This window comes from Arvicola amphibius, chromosome 10 (genome assembly GCF_903992535.2).
Source record: "Arvicola amphibius chromosome 10, mArvAmp1.2, whole genome shotgun sequence".
NCBI classification, from domain to species: Eukaryota; Metazoa; Chordata; class Mammalia; order Rodentia; family Cricetidae; genus Arvicola; species Arvicola amphibius.
The window spans coordinates 73,850,530-73,864,231 of NC_052056.1; positions in this window are offsets into that span (position 1 = coordinate 73,850,530).

The following is a 13,702-nucleotide window of genomic DNA, read 5'->3' on the forward strand; positions in this document are numbered from 1 at the left end:
CATAGGGACTGCCCAGTTTGTTTTTGCTGGATGTTTTGAGTACCTGACTTTATGTTTTAGTGTTTATCATTTGTCTGTCTGTCTGTCTATCTATCTATCTATCTATCTATCTATCTATCTTCTATCATCTATCTATCGATCTATCTATCTATCTTCTATCATCTATCTATCATCTATCTATCTATCATCTATCTATCTATCTATCTATCATCTAGCTATTATTTGATATTTATTCTTTTATTTTGGATTGCTGTATACTTTAGAAACCCACTCATTCAAAACCCAAAATATGACTATCATAGAGCATTCTATGGACTGCTCAGAATAGTGAGTTATAGAATGTCAAAATCTAAAGGAATGTTTGAGATGAATGCACTACTGTACCAGTTTTGCTCAAATGAAGATGCCAAGAAAATACCACATGCCTGGGAAGCATTATGAATACTTCCTTTCTTTTAGTTTTTTGAGAGAGTGTTCCTCTATGTAGCCCTGAAACTCACACTGTAGACCATACTGGCCATGAACTCACAGAGATCCACCTGCCTCTGCCTCCTGAATGCTGAGATTAAAGGTGTGTGCCACCAGCACCTGGGCAAATACTTTAATTCCTAATTGGAATGGTGACATTTAAAAACCCATGGGAACCTAGAAACAACCAGAGTTTTTCTATTCAAAAGGAAACTCCTACATCTGTTTCTGATTTCAGAGAGATTGTCCGCAAGTACAAACAGTCCTAAGGAGTAGTTTTGTTTCCTGTAGTATGAAGCCTTATAGGCAAGATGCCAGGGATAGCATTCAAATTAGGGTCTCAGTCATGGTTTCCCAGAGTCTGCTATGCTTTGCTGTCAAAGCAATGCATTCTAGGAAAGTCAGACTGGGTTGACAACATGGTTATTATTATATTTGGCTCACAAATTATGGCAGTTCAGTAAAATTGTAGTTAACTTAGGAATGAAGGTATAAGTTTTTAAATAACAACTGTTGAGCTTTGAAATGAAATTTACATTTATTATTGCTGTGTATGGTCTCAAATGAAGTGCATGCATGCACGTGTGCTCATGCTCCAACGCCATGGTGTGGGTGTGCAGGTCAGAAGGAGGTGTTGTGGAGTCAGTTTTTTCCTTCCACCTTTATGTGGGTTCCAGGGATGAAACTTGGGTTGCCAGTCTTGCTTAGCAACCACCTTTACCCCGCAGGGCCACCAGTGTATTTTGATAAAAGTGAAAGTCGGGCTGCCTGACTAAGTTCATCTTTTAGCATATCCTTTGCAAGCTGATTGTTGTTCTTAAAACCTCAGCTTCTAGTTTTACCAGGCATCCCAGCTTTGAGAAGTCTCAGTATTTACTGCTGGGTCTAATGATAACATTTCTGTTCACTCAGTTGTCTGGAAATGTCTTTATCTTCACTTTAAGAATGAATTCTGAATATCAGTTCATGTGTTCTGCTGATATTTCATGGGATTCAGTTTTTATGTTTTCTGTTGAAACCATTAAGTATTTTTTAGTTTATTTGAAGTCACTGTGTCTTTGTTAACTGGTTGCCTTTAAGATTTTCTTTTTATCATTCATTTTCACTAGTTTGGCTCTGACATGCTTGATGTTTTCTTTGTATTATCCCCTGTTTGAATTTGTGAGTTTGCATCTTTCTCAGTTTCCAGAAGTTCTTCATCAGCTCTGAGAACTGGGTTTCTCTAACATGCTCCTTCTCTTCTCCTGGGACTGTCAGTCCCACTCCGCATCACCCCACATCCTGTCTTTACAGCCTCCCTTCTCGTCCCTGTTTTCAGTCCACCGATCCTGCCTTTTGTTGTGTTTAAGCTTTCGTTTAAAAAACCCCAGTGCTTTCTCAATTTCAGATATTGGTATTTTCTACTCTTAAAATTCTTTATCATAGACCCCAGTTCGCTGTTGAAATTAATCGATCTTTTAATGTATTCTGGGAACCTTTTCCTCTGTTCTTTAGCATATTGACCAAATTTGCTTGAAAAACTTAGATTTTATTTGGTAACAGTAGGAATGCCCCTAAGTATAAATTTGTTGATGTTTTATTCCCTTGATTACTAGTCACTCTTTTCTATGTCTTGAATTGGGAGTGAGTAATACTGGTTATTCTAACACTGGTTGCATTCCTTTTCAGGCTTTTCTTATATCTTCTGTCCTATTCATGTACAGATCCATTTTATAAAGATCAAGACCATGTTTTACTGTTATCACGGAGCTACTGAGGGTTTGTTTTTCATTAACTGTGTCTTTTAATCACTGTGACAAGCACATAAGAAATAACACAATGTGTTGTGTTATATACAAATATATGTACTTTCAATTCTCCCATCAATCCTTTAAATATGTACTAGTTTATTGTTTCAGACTTACAAAAGAAGAGATTTTAAAACCATGGGGATTGTGCAATTCCCTCCTCTCAAAGGCAAATATAACCCACTATACAATATATAAATCAAAGAATTTAATATTCAAATCTAGCGAGGTTGCTTCTAGGATTTACCCTTTTAACTACTTCTTTACTGGTGGAATTATCCTAATTTTACAGAGATAAAAACTGCATTTGGAAAAGTTAGGCGGTCCACCCAGTAGTTCAGTGTAGGAAGTATAGCATAGGGCATTGAACCGTGGTATAATTCTTTAATGCAAGCTGACCTGTAGGCTCTATTTTATTGATATACAAGATTGTGCTCCCTTGGTATCTTACTGCATATGGAACACAGAATTTAAAGTTACTGTGTGTGAATCAAGTGTCAAAACATATTTTGCCTTTTTTTTTCTCATGGTTTATTTTGTTTATATTTAAAAATTTCCATTTCCTTCCCTCCTCCTCCCCCTTCCCTCCCCTCCTTCTCCCCCTTCCCTCCCCTCCTTCTCCCCCTTCCCTCCCCTCCTTCTCCCCCTTCCCTCCCCTCCCCTCCACCCATACCTCCCCTCCCTCCCTCTCAAGGCCAAGGAGCCATCAGGGTTCCCCACTCTATGCTAAGACCAAGGTCCTCCCAACTCCCTCCAGGTCCAGGAAGGTGATCGACCAAGCTGAGAAGGCTCCCACAGAGCCCGTCCATGAAGAACAATCAGAGCCCAGAGCCATTGTCCTTTGCTTCTCAGTCAGCCCGCGCTGTTGGCCACACTCAGAGAGACGGGTTTGGTCGCATGATCCATCAGTCCCATTCCAACTGGAGTTGGTGATTTCCCATTAGTTCTGTCCCACCGTTTCCATGAGTGAACGCACCCCTCTCGTTCCTAACTTTCTCCCTCATGTTCTCGCTCCTTCTGCTCCTCATCGGGACCTTGGGAGCTCAGTCCAGTGCTCCAATGTGGGGCTCAGTCACCTTCCCCATCTGTCGCCAGCTGGAGGTTCCCTCACGGTCCTGACTTTCTTTCTCATGTTCTCTCTCCTTCTGCTCCTCATCAGGACCTTGGGAGCTCAGTCCGGTGCTCCAATGTGGGGCTCTGTCATTTTCTTCATCTATCGTCAGGTGGAGGTTCTATGGTGATATGCAAGAAATTCATCAGTATGGCTATAGGAACTGGCCTTTTCAGGCTCCCTCTCCTCAGCTGCCCAAGGAACTAACTGGGGGCTTCTCCCTGGAAACCTGGGAACCCCTCTAGGGTCAAGTCTCTTGACAACCCTCAGGTAGCTCCTTAAATTAAGATATATGCTTCCCTGCTCTCATATCCACCCTTCCTATATCCCAAGCACCCCATTCCTCCGAGTTCCCCCCGCTCTCCCCTTCACACTTTTCTCTCCCCATCTTCCCTTGGCCCAGTCTTGCCCAACCCTCAAGTTCCCAATTTTGCCTGGCGATCGTGTCTACTTCCAATATCCAGGAGGATTACTATATCTTTTTTGGGAGTTTACCTTCTTATTATCTTCTCAAGGATCCCAAATTTATAGGCTCGATGTCCTTTAATTATGGCTAGAAACCGAATATGAGTGAGTACATCCCATGTTCATCTTTATGGGTCTGGGTTACCTCTCTCAGAATAGTGTTTTCTATTTCCATCCATTTGCCTGCAAAATTCAAGATGTCATTGTTTTTTACCGCTGAGTAGTATTCTAGCATGTATATATTCCACAGTTTCTTCATCCATTCTTCCACTGAAGGGCATCTAGGCTGTCTCCAGGATCTGGCTATTACAAATAATGCTGCTATGAACATAGATGAGCATATGCTTTTGTTGTATGATTGGGCATCTCTTGGGTAGATTCCCAATAGTGGAATTGCTGGGTCCTGGGGTAGGTTGATCCCGAATTTCCTGAGAAACCGCCACACTGCTTTCCAAAGTGGTTGCACAAGTTTGCATTCCCACCAGCAATGGATGAGTGTACCCCTTACCCCACAACCTCTCCAGCAAAGGTTATTATTGGTGTTTTGGATTTTAGCCAACCTGACAGGTGTAAGATGATATCTCAAAGTTGTTTTGATTTGCATTTCCCTGATAGCTAGGGAGGTTGAGCATGACCTTAAGTGTCTTTTGGCCATTCGAACTTCTTCTGTTGAGAATTCTCTGTTCAGTTCAGCGCCCCATTTTTTAATTGGGTTAATTGGCATTTTACCGTCTAGTCTCTTGAGTTCCTTATATATTTTAGAGATCAGACCTTTGTCAGTTGCAGGGTTGGTGAAGATCTTTTCCCAGTCAGTAGGCTGCCTTTGTGTCTTAGTGACAATGTCCTTTGCTTTACAGAAGCTGCTCAACTTCAGGAGGTCCCATTTATTCAATGTTGCCCTTAAAGTCTGTGCAGCTGGGGTTATGCATAGGAAACGGTTCCCTGTGCCCATTTGTTGTAGAGTACTTCCCACTTTCTCCTCTATCAAGCTCAATGTGTTCAAATTAATATTGAGGTCTTTAATCCATTTGGACTTGAGTTTTGTGCATGGTGATAGATATGGATCTACTTTCATTCTTCTACAGGTTGACATCCAGTTATGCCAGCACCATTTGATGAAGATGCCCTCTTTCTTCCATTGTGTACTTTTGGCTCCTTTATCAAAAATCAGGTGTTCATAGGTTTGTGGTTTAAGATCCGGGTCTTCTATACGATTCCATTGGTCAACTTCTCTGTTTTTATGCCAATACCAAGCCGTTTTCAATACTGTAGCTTTGTAATAGAGTTTGAAGTCAGGGATGGTAATGCCTCCAGAAGAACCTTTATTGTATAAGATTTTTTTGGCTATCCTGGGTTTCTTGTTTTTCCATATAAAGTTGATTATTGTCCTCTCAATCTCTGTGAAGAATTTTAATGGGACCTTGATTGGGATTGCATTGAATCTATAGATTGCTTTTGGTAGAATTGCCATTTTTACTATGTTGATCCTCCCTATCCACGAGCAGGGGAGATCCTTCCATTTTCTGGTATCCTCTTCAATTTCTTTCTTCAAAGACTTAAAGTTCTTTTCAAATAAATCCTTCACTTCCTTGGTTAGCGATACTCCCAGATATCTTATGCTATTTGTGGCTATTGTGAAAGGTGATACTTCTCTGATGTCCCTCTCTGCTTCCTTATCCTTTGTGTATAGGAGGGCGACTGATTTTTTGGAGTTGATCTTGTATCCTGCCACGTTACTGAAGGAGTTTATCAGCTGTAGGAGTTCTTTGGTGGAGTTTTTGGGGTCGCTTATGTATACTATCATATCATCTACAAATAATGAAAGTTTAACTTCTTCCTTTCCAAATTGAATCCCCTTGATTTCCTTATGTTGTCTTATTGCTATTGCTAGAACTTCAAGCACTATATTGAAGAGATAAGGAGAGAGTGGACAGCCTTGTCGTGTTCCTGAATTTAGTGGGATAGCCTTGAGTTTCTCTCCGTTTAATTTGATGTTAGCTGTCGGCTTGCTGTAAATAGCTTTTATTATATTTAGGAATGACCCTTGTATCCCTAATCTCTCCAAGACCTTTATCATAAACGGGTGCTGAATTTTGTCAAATGCTTTTTCAGCATCTAATGAGATGACCATATGGTTTTTTTCCTTCAGTTTGTTTATATGATGGATTACATTAATAGATTTTCGTATGTTGAACCAGCCCTGCATCTCTGGGATGAAGCCTACTTGATCGTAATGGATAATTTTTCTAATGTGTTCTTGGATTCGGTTTGCCAGTATTTTATTGAGAATTTTTGCGTCAATGTTCATGAGTGAGATTGGCCTGTAATTCTCTTTCTTGGTTGAGTCTTTGTGTGGTTTAGGTATCACGGTAACTGTAGCTTCATAGAAGGAATTTGGCAGTGACTCTTGTGTTTCTATATTATGAAATACCTTAAGGAGTATAGGTATTAGGTCTTCTTGGAAGTTCTGGTAGAATTCCGCATTGAAACCATCTGGTCCTGGGCTCTTTTTGGTAGGGAGGTTTCTGATAACAGTTTCTAATTCTTCGCGACTAACAGGACGATTTAGAGCATTTACCTGGTCTTGGTTTAACTTTGGTATATGGTATTTATCTAAAAAACTGTCCATTTCTTTTACATTTTCCAATTTTGTGGCATACAGGCTTTTGTAGTAAGATCTAATGATTTTCTGAATTTCCTCTGTGTCTGTGGTTATGTCCCCCTTTTCATTTCTGATCTTGTTAATTTGCGTGTTCTCCCTCTGCCGTTTGATTAGTTTGGCTAAGGGTTTGTCAATCTTGTTGATTTTGGATTCTTTGGATTGTTTTCTGTGTTTCTATTTTGTTGATTTCTGCCCTCAATTTGATTATTTCCAGTCTTCTACTTCTCCTAGGTGAGTCTGCTTCTTTTTTTTCCAGAGCTTTCAGGTGTGCTGTTAAGTCACCAATGAGCACTTTCTCCGTTTTCTTTAAGTGGGCACCTAGTGCTATGAACTTTCCTCTTAGCACTGCTTTCATTGTGTCCCATAGGTTTGAGTATGTTGTGTCTTTGTTTTCATTAAATTCAAGAAAGACTTTAATTTCTTTCTTTATTTCTTTCTTGACCCATGTGTGGGTCAGTAGTTGACTGTTCAGTTTCCATGAGTTTGTGGGCTTTCTGGGGGTAGCATTGTTGTTGATTTCTAATTTTAATCCATGGTGATCCGATAAGACACAGGTGGTTACTAATATTTTTTTGTAACTGTGGAAGTTTGCTTTGTTACCAAGTATATGGTCAATTTTCGAAAAGGTTCCATGAGCCGCAGAGAAGAAGGTATATTCTTTCCTATTTGGGTGGAATGTTCTATAGATGTCTGTTAAGTCCATTTGGTTCATTACCTCCATTAAGTCTTTTAATTCTCTGTTAGGTTTCTGTCTGATTGACCTGTCCATTGGTGAGAGAGGAGTGTTGAAGTCTCCAACTCTTAGTGTGTGTGGTTTGATGGCTGCCTTGAGTTCTAGAAGTGTTTCTTTTACATAAGTGGGAGCTTTTATATTAGGGGCATAGATATTCAGGATTGAGACTTCATTCTGATGGATTTTTCCTGTTATGAGTATAAAGTGTCCCTTTCCATCTCTTCTGATTGATTTTAGTTTGAAGTCAACTTTGTTGGAAATTAGTATGGCCACACCCGCTTGTTTCTTAGGTCCATTTGCTTGATAAACCTTTTCCCAACCCTTTACTCTGAGTAGATGTCTGTCTTTGTGGTTGAGGTGTGTTTCTTGTAAACAGCAAAATGTTGGATTCTGTTTTCGTATCCAGTCTCTTAGCCTGTGCCTTTTTATAGGTGAATTGAGTCCATTGATATTAAGTGATATTAATGACCAGTGGTTGTTAACTTCAGTCATTTTTAGTAGTAGAGTTTGTGTGTTTCCCTTCTTCTAGTTGTGCTGGTGAAGGGTCGCTAGATGCCTGAGTTATCGTCGGCGTTGTTGGACTCCTTGGTTTGTGATTTTCCTTCTATTACTTTCTGCAAGGCTGGATTTGTGGCTGCGTATTGTTTAAATCTGTTTTTGTCCTGGAATATCTTGTTTTCTCCATCAATGGTGAATGCAAGCTTTGCTGGGTATAATAGTCTAGGCTTGCATCCATGTTCCCTAAGTGTCTGTAGCACATCTATCCAAGCTCTTCTGGCTTTCATGGTTTCCATTGAGAAATCTGGTGTAATTCTGATAGGTTTCCCTTTATATGTTACTTGACCTTTTTCCTTTGCAGCTCTTAATATCTGTTCTTTATTCTGTATGTTTTGTGTTTTGATTATTAAATGGCGTGGGGATGCTTTCTTTTGATCCAGTCTATTTGGTGTTCTGTAGGCTTCTTGTACCTTCATAGGAACATCCTACTTTAGGTTGGGGAAGTTTTCTTCTATAATTTTGTTGAATATGTTTTCTGGGCCTTTGAGTTGTAATTCTTCTCCTTCTTCTACCCCAATTATTCTTAGGTTTGGTCTTTTCATGGTGTCCCAGATTTCCTGAATGTTTTGTGTTAAGAATTTGTTAGATTTGTTTATTTCTTTAATCTGTGAGTTTATTTCCTCTATAGTATCTTCAGAGTCCGAGATTCTTTCTTCCATCTCTTGTATTCGGTTGGAAATACTTGTCTCTGAAGTTTCTGTTTGTTTACTCAGAGTTTCCATTTCCAGTCGTCCCTCAGATTGTGTTTTCTTCAATACCTCCATTTCATTTATCAGGTCTTGTACTGTTTCCCTTACTGTTTGATTGCTTTTTCTTGTTTTTCTTGGGTATCTTTGAGAGATTTATTTATTTCGTCTACCTTTTTGTTTGTCATCTCCATTTCTTTATGGCAGTTTTTTACCTCCTGTTTAAGGTCCTCTATTATTTTCATAAAGTACTGTTTAAGGTCGGTTTTTTCTATATCTTCTGGGGTAGGGTGTTCAATTCTTGTTGTTTCGGGATGTCTGGCTTGTGGTGATGTCATGTTGCCTTTCATGTTGTTGGAGGAGCTCCTGCATTGGCGCCTGCCCATCTCTTCCTTCAAAAGGAGCGCGGAGGTGTTTGGTGTCCTAGACCAATAATTGCTGTGACTGAAACTGGTTGGATCTCCCCAGTGCCAGAGGAGGACCTATTCTTTGCGTCACAATCTGAAGAAGCCCACACTCCCTTGCAGGAATCCTCAGACCTGCCTGGAGGCCAGGGTCTGACTCCTCTGGGTGGATGGCCTTAGAACAGGAGCAGGACACCTGAGAACACTAGGGAAAGCTTGGGAGACACACAGGGAAGGGAGAAACCGACACAAGCCTGCAGAGGGAAGTGGGGGTAGGGGGTCTGTGCTCTCTTCCAGGGCAGGTTGCCCCAGGGTCCGCATTCACTCACCAGTTCAGATGGAATGTCAGGGCACAGGATCAGGGATTCCAGGCAGCCCAGGGTCGCAGCCCAGACAAAAGGGCCAAGGTGGGGCAGGGCGGGATGGAATACCACACAGCGAACCTGGCAGCACAATCTGAAGGAGCCCGCACCCCTCCACAGGAATCCTCAGACCTGCCTGGAGGCCAGAGTCTGACCCGTTTGGGTGGATGGCCTTAGAACTGGAGCAGGACACCCCAAAGAATGATGGATCCTCTGGCAGACTGTCAGGTCCCCTTGCAGGCCAAGCAGCTCTCAGATAAAGGCCTACCTTGCCCCGGGCAGTCAAATGGAGGAGGGGACCTCCCACCGGCCTGGGTGCACTCAATTCCAGGTCCCCAGAGCCCAAACAGGCTGAGCTGTGGGATTTTGTTGCCCCAAAGACGGGAGGATGAGGCAGGGGGAGGGGGGGAGGATTCTGGGTGCAAGCTGGGAAGGGACAGGAAGAGAGAGGCGGTATCCGGGGAGAATAACCCCTGCAGGAAGAGCAGGAAGTGTGCTGGTGGCAGGGGGAGTTGTGGAGAGTCGGTGGTCCCTCTCCGGGCAGCTGCCGCGGTTCGGGCACTCACTCCTCACTCACCCCAAAGAATGATGGATCCTCCTGCAGACTGTCAGGTCCCCTTGCAGGCCAAGCAGCTCTCAGACAAAGGCCTACCTTGCTCCGGGCAGTCAAATGAAGGAGGGGACCTCCCACCGGCCTGGGTGCACTCAATTCCAGGTCCCCAGAGCCCAAACAGGCTAAGCTGTGGGATTTTGTGGCCCCAAAGACGGGAGGATGAGGCAGGGGGAGGGGGGGAGGATTCTGGGTGCAAGCTGGGAAGGGACAGGGAGAGAGAGGCGGTATCCGGGGAGAATAACCCCTGCAGGAAGAGCAGGAAGTGTGCTGGTGACAGGGGGAGTTGTGGAGAGTCGGTGGTCCCTCTCCAGGCAGCTGCCGCGGTTCGGGCACTCACTCCTCACTCACCCCAAAGAATGATGGATCCTCCTGCAGACTGTCAGGTCCCCTTCCATATTTTGTCTTTTAAATGACAGTTCCAGTTATTAGGTTTTCTTCCTTATTTTGTTCTAAATCATGGCACTTTGCTTTGTATTTCACTTTCCTCTTCTATAGTAATAGTTCCCTGCCCAGTTCATTTTATTTTCTATTGAAAAAAAATTTATACACTATGTTTTGATCACATTTTTCCTCTCCTAGTTCCTCCTAGATCCTCCCCACCTCCCTACCTACCCAGCCTACTCCTTAGTGAATAATATTCTTTTCATACACTGAAAGAAGGGATTTTTTTTTAATATTCAATGTCGTGTGAGTCAGGAAGCCATGGATTAGTCAGGTGACTGCCAGTTCCTGTCCTCATGGATGCAGTGTGTGGTTGCGTGGGCACTTAGTGTTGGTCAGACACTTTGGAAAAACCACACTCACAGCTGCCTCACAAAACTTCTGTGAAGTCAATGAGGAATTTTTAAAAATCTCTAAAAAGTCCACGGACATTTCAAAATTTTTCTTTCATAATAATAACAAACCTAGCACAGAACCAGGCATGGTGATGCACTCTTTCAGTCCCAGAACTTGGGAGATTGAATCAAGAGAATTGAGAGTTTGAGAGCAACCTGGGCTAAGAATGAGCCCTTGTTTCAAAAACTAACCAGCCAAACCAAACCAAATCATCAGTTAATCAACCAATCAATCATCAAGTTTGTGTCAGAAAATACAAATATTTCTTTTATAAATGAAAGAGCAAATAATTAAGCTGGCCAGGTGCTGCTTAGTCTAAGCTTATCTCAAAAACAAAACAAAAAACAAAACAAAACACATCCCAAACAAACAAAACAAAAAACACAAAAAATTAATATCAAAAGAAAACAAACATAAATCTTAACTGAAGCATGCTTTTCCTGATAGAATGAGAATAACTGTGCTTGCGTGCATGTAGACAGAAAAGGAAAGGCCATGCAGCTCTCCTGAGAATGTGCATGTGGGTCATGGTGTGGGAGTTCTTAGTGCCTCAGAGAAGACAGAAGTTCATCTCACTCATGAGTTATAGAAAGTGCTCACTCCACGCTACAAGGAACTGCAGGGGAGATCCTAGTTTGAATCAGAAGGCAGATGCCCTAGGAGCAGGGACCAGCTGGACCAGAGACTTGGGATTTCTGAAGAAAGTTAAGTGAGGTCACAGGAAGGAATTTAGGGCTGGCTAGTCTGAATAATTCTTCTGGACTTTGGGGCCATATTAGTGGTCTCTAGCCATTGGGTACTTTGCTTTAGGTTGACTTAGGATGGAGAACATGGTGTGTGTGTGTGTGTGTGTGTGTGTGTGTGTGTATGTGTGTTTGTGTGGTATGTGTGGTGTGTATGTGTGTGTTTATGTGGTGTGTATGGTGTGTGTGTGTATTGTATGGTGCGTGGTGTGGTGTGTGTGTGTTTGTTTGGTATTGTGTGTGGTGTGGTGTGTGTGTGGTGTGTGGTGTGTGATGTGTATATATTGCTAAGGAGGTGGTTGGGATTGATTGGTTTGTATATGGAAGTCATGTTCTCAATGAGGTCCTTACCTGTTGCTAGGGAGGGCAGTCACTGAGGTGACAAATGCCAGAGTATCAAGAGTACAGAACTTTTGTTTTGTACAATTGATCTTGTGACGGCAAATAATTACAGTCTACAGAGTCCAGAACGACTTCTGTGTATTTTTGAGAAAGGCTCTCTTTGTGGTCCAGGACAGCCTCAGCTGAACACCTGATCCTCCTTTCTCAACTACTGTGCCCAGCTAAACAACCATTTCAAGTCCAGATTTACATATGCAGCAAAATTACTGCAAAAAATTTTACATGCAAAATTACTAAGGTGTTTACAGCTCCTTTATAGAATTCTAAAACTTTAAAAATAACAACAACAACAACAACAAAAGCCCCAAAGTTATTTATTTATTTATTTTTTATTCTCTCTGGTTCATGGTCTGAGCAAGTGCCTGAGATTATTTAATAACCATCAAGTTCAAGATACAGAATAGTTCTGCAACACCCATTGCCTTGTGTGGCCCTTTTGATGTCAGTCTCTCTCCCTTTCCTTAATCCTGGCTGATCCCCAGGATTTGTCTTCTTTGGAGCCAGTGCATGGGCCCTGTATTAAGAAGCCTTTGAGCCTGGCTTTTGTTCTTATATTTTTGTGTAAATAGTTATTTTCTTGCATTGCTAAATATCATGCCATGTTATAGAGGTTCTAGTTTATGTGGTCATCAGAGAAGGAAATTTCAGTTCCATTTAGTTTTTAGTAATTAAAATCAAAGCTGCGGCATACTCACATGCAGGATTTGAGCAGGGTGTAAATCAGAATATGCTTAACACATATGTAAGATACTATTTTTTTTTTCAAAATGCTATTTTGCATTCCAACTATGGTTTATGAGAATTCAGGCTGCTTCATACTCTCATGCTTTCACCAAAAAGGTCATTTCTCTCTCTCTCTCTCTCTCTCTCTCTCTCTCTCTCTTTTCAAATTTGACTTAGATGCAGGGCAGTGGTGGTACGTGCCTTTAATCCCAGCACTCAGGAAGTGGAGGCAGGCAGATCGCTGTGAGTTTGAGGCCAAACTGGTCTATAAGATGAGTTCCAGGGCTACATAGAAAACCCTGTCTCAAAAAATCAAAATAAATAAATAAAGCAACAAATTTGGCTTAGTTGTATCATGGTCATAATTAGAAAGAAGTTGCTTCATAACTAATGATGTTGCATCTCATTTATGTAGTTAAAACCATTGGTTTATCTTCTTTGGTGAAGTTTCTGTCCAAATCTTTACCCTCATTGATTGTCCTACTTGTTTTTATCATTGTTCTGTATGTGTTCTAGATGTAAGGCATCATCAGATAGGACACATGTACCCTCCCAGTTGTGACTGTTTTCATTCTCTTAGTTGTAGCTTTTGCATAATAAGTGTTTTTACATTTAGACGGTGCCTAGTTCATCAGCTTTTCTTTTGTGGGATGGACATGCCTCAGAACTACATTTATCTTCTCCAGAGACTAAGCCCCAAGACAGTTTTTCTCACTTCACAAGGTTTTCCTGATGACTCAGCACTTCTGACAGCTAATAGGAGAGGTTTTTCCCCTCAAGAAATTTTTTAGCTCTCTGGAACTCACCAACTAAATGCCCTTCAATTAAATTCTGATACTATCTTCCTGGAGCTAACACTGTTCACTGTAGAGTTTAATTACAGACCAGTATCTCTTTTATTTCTGACCTACTAGAGACTGTAGGGTTCTTACACCCTCCAGCTTTGGATTCTGTAATGTGATAGAAGACTCATAAGGCTCTGAGAGACAGCTTGCTTAGCATATTCTAGTTTCTTATAAAGGACACAGCTCCAATTGTCCCAGATGCAAGAGATATCAAAGGCAAGGTATACAGCCAGGGCGTGGAGCTTCCCCGGCTTCCCCAGGCAATCCACTTCCCAGAATATCTCACTAACTGAGAAGTTCTCC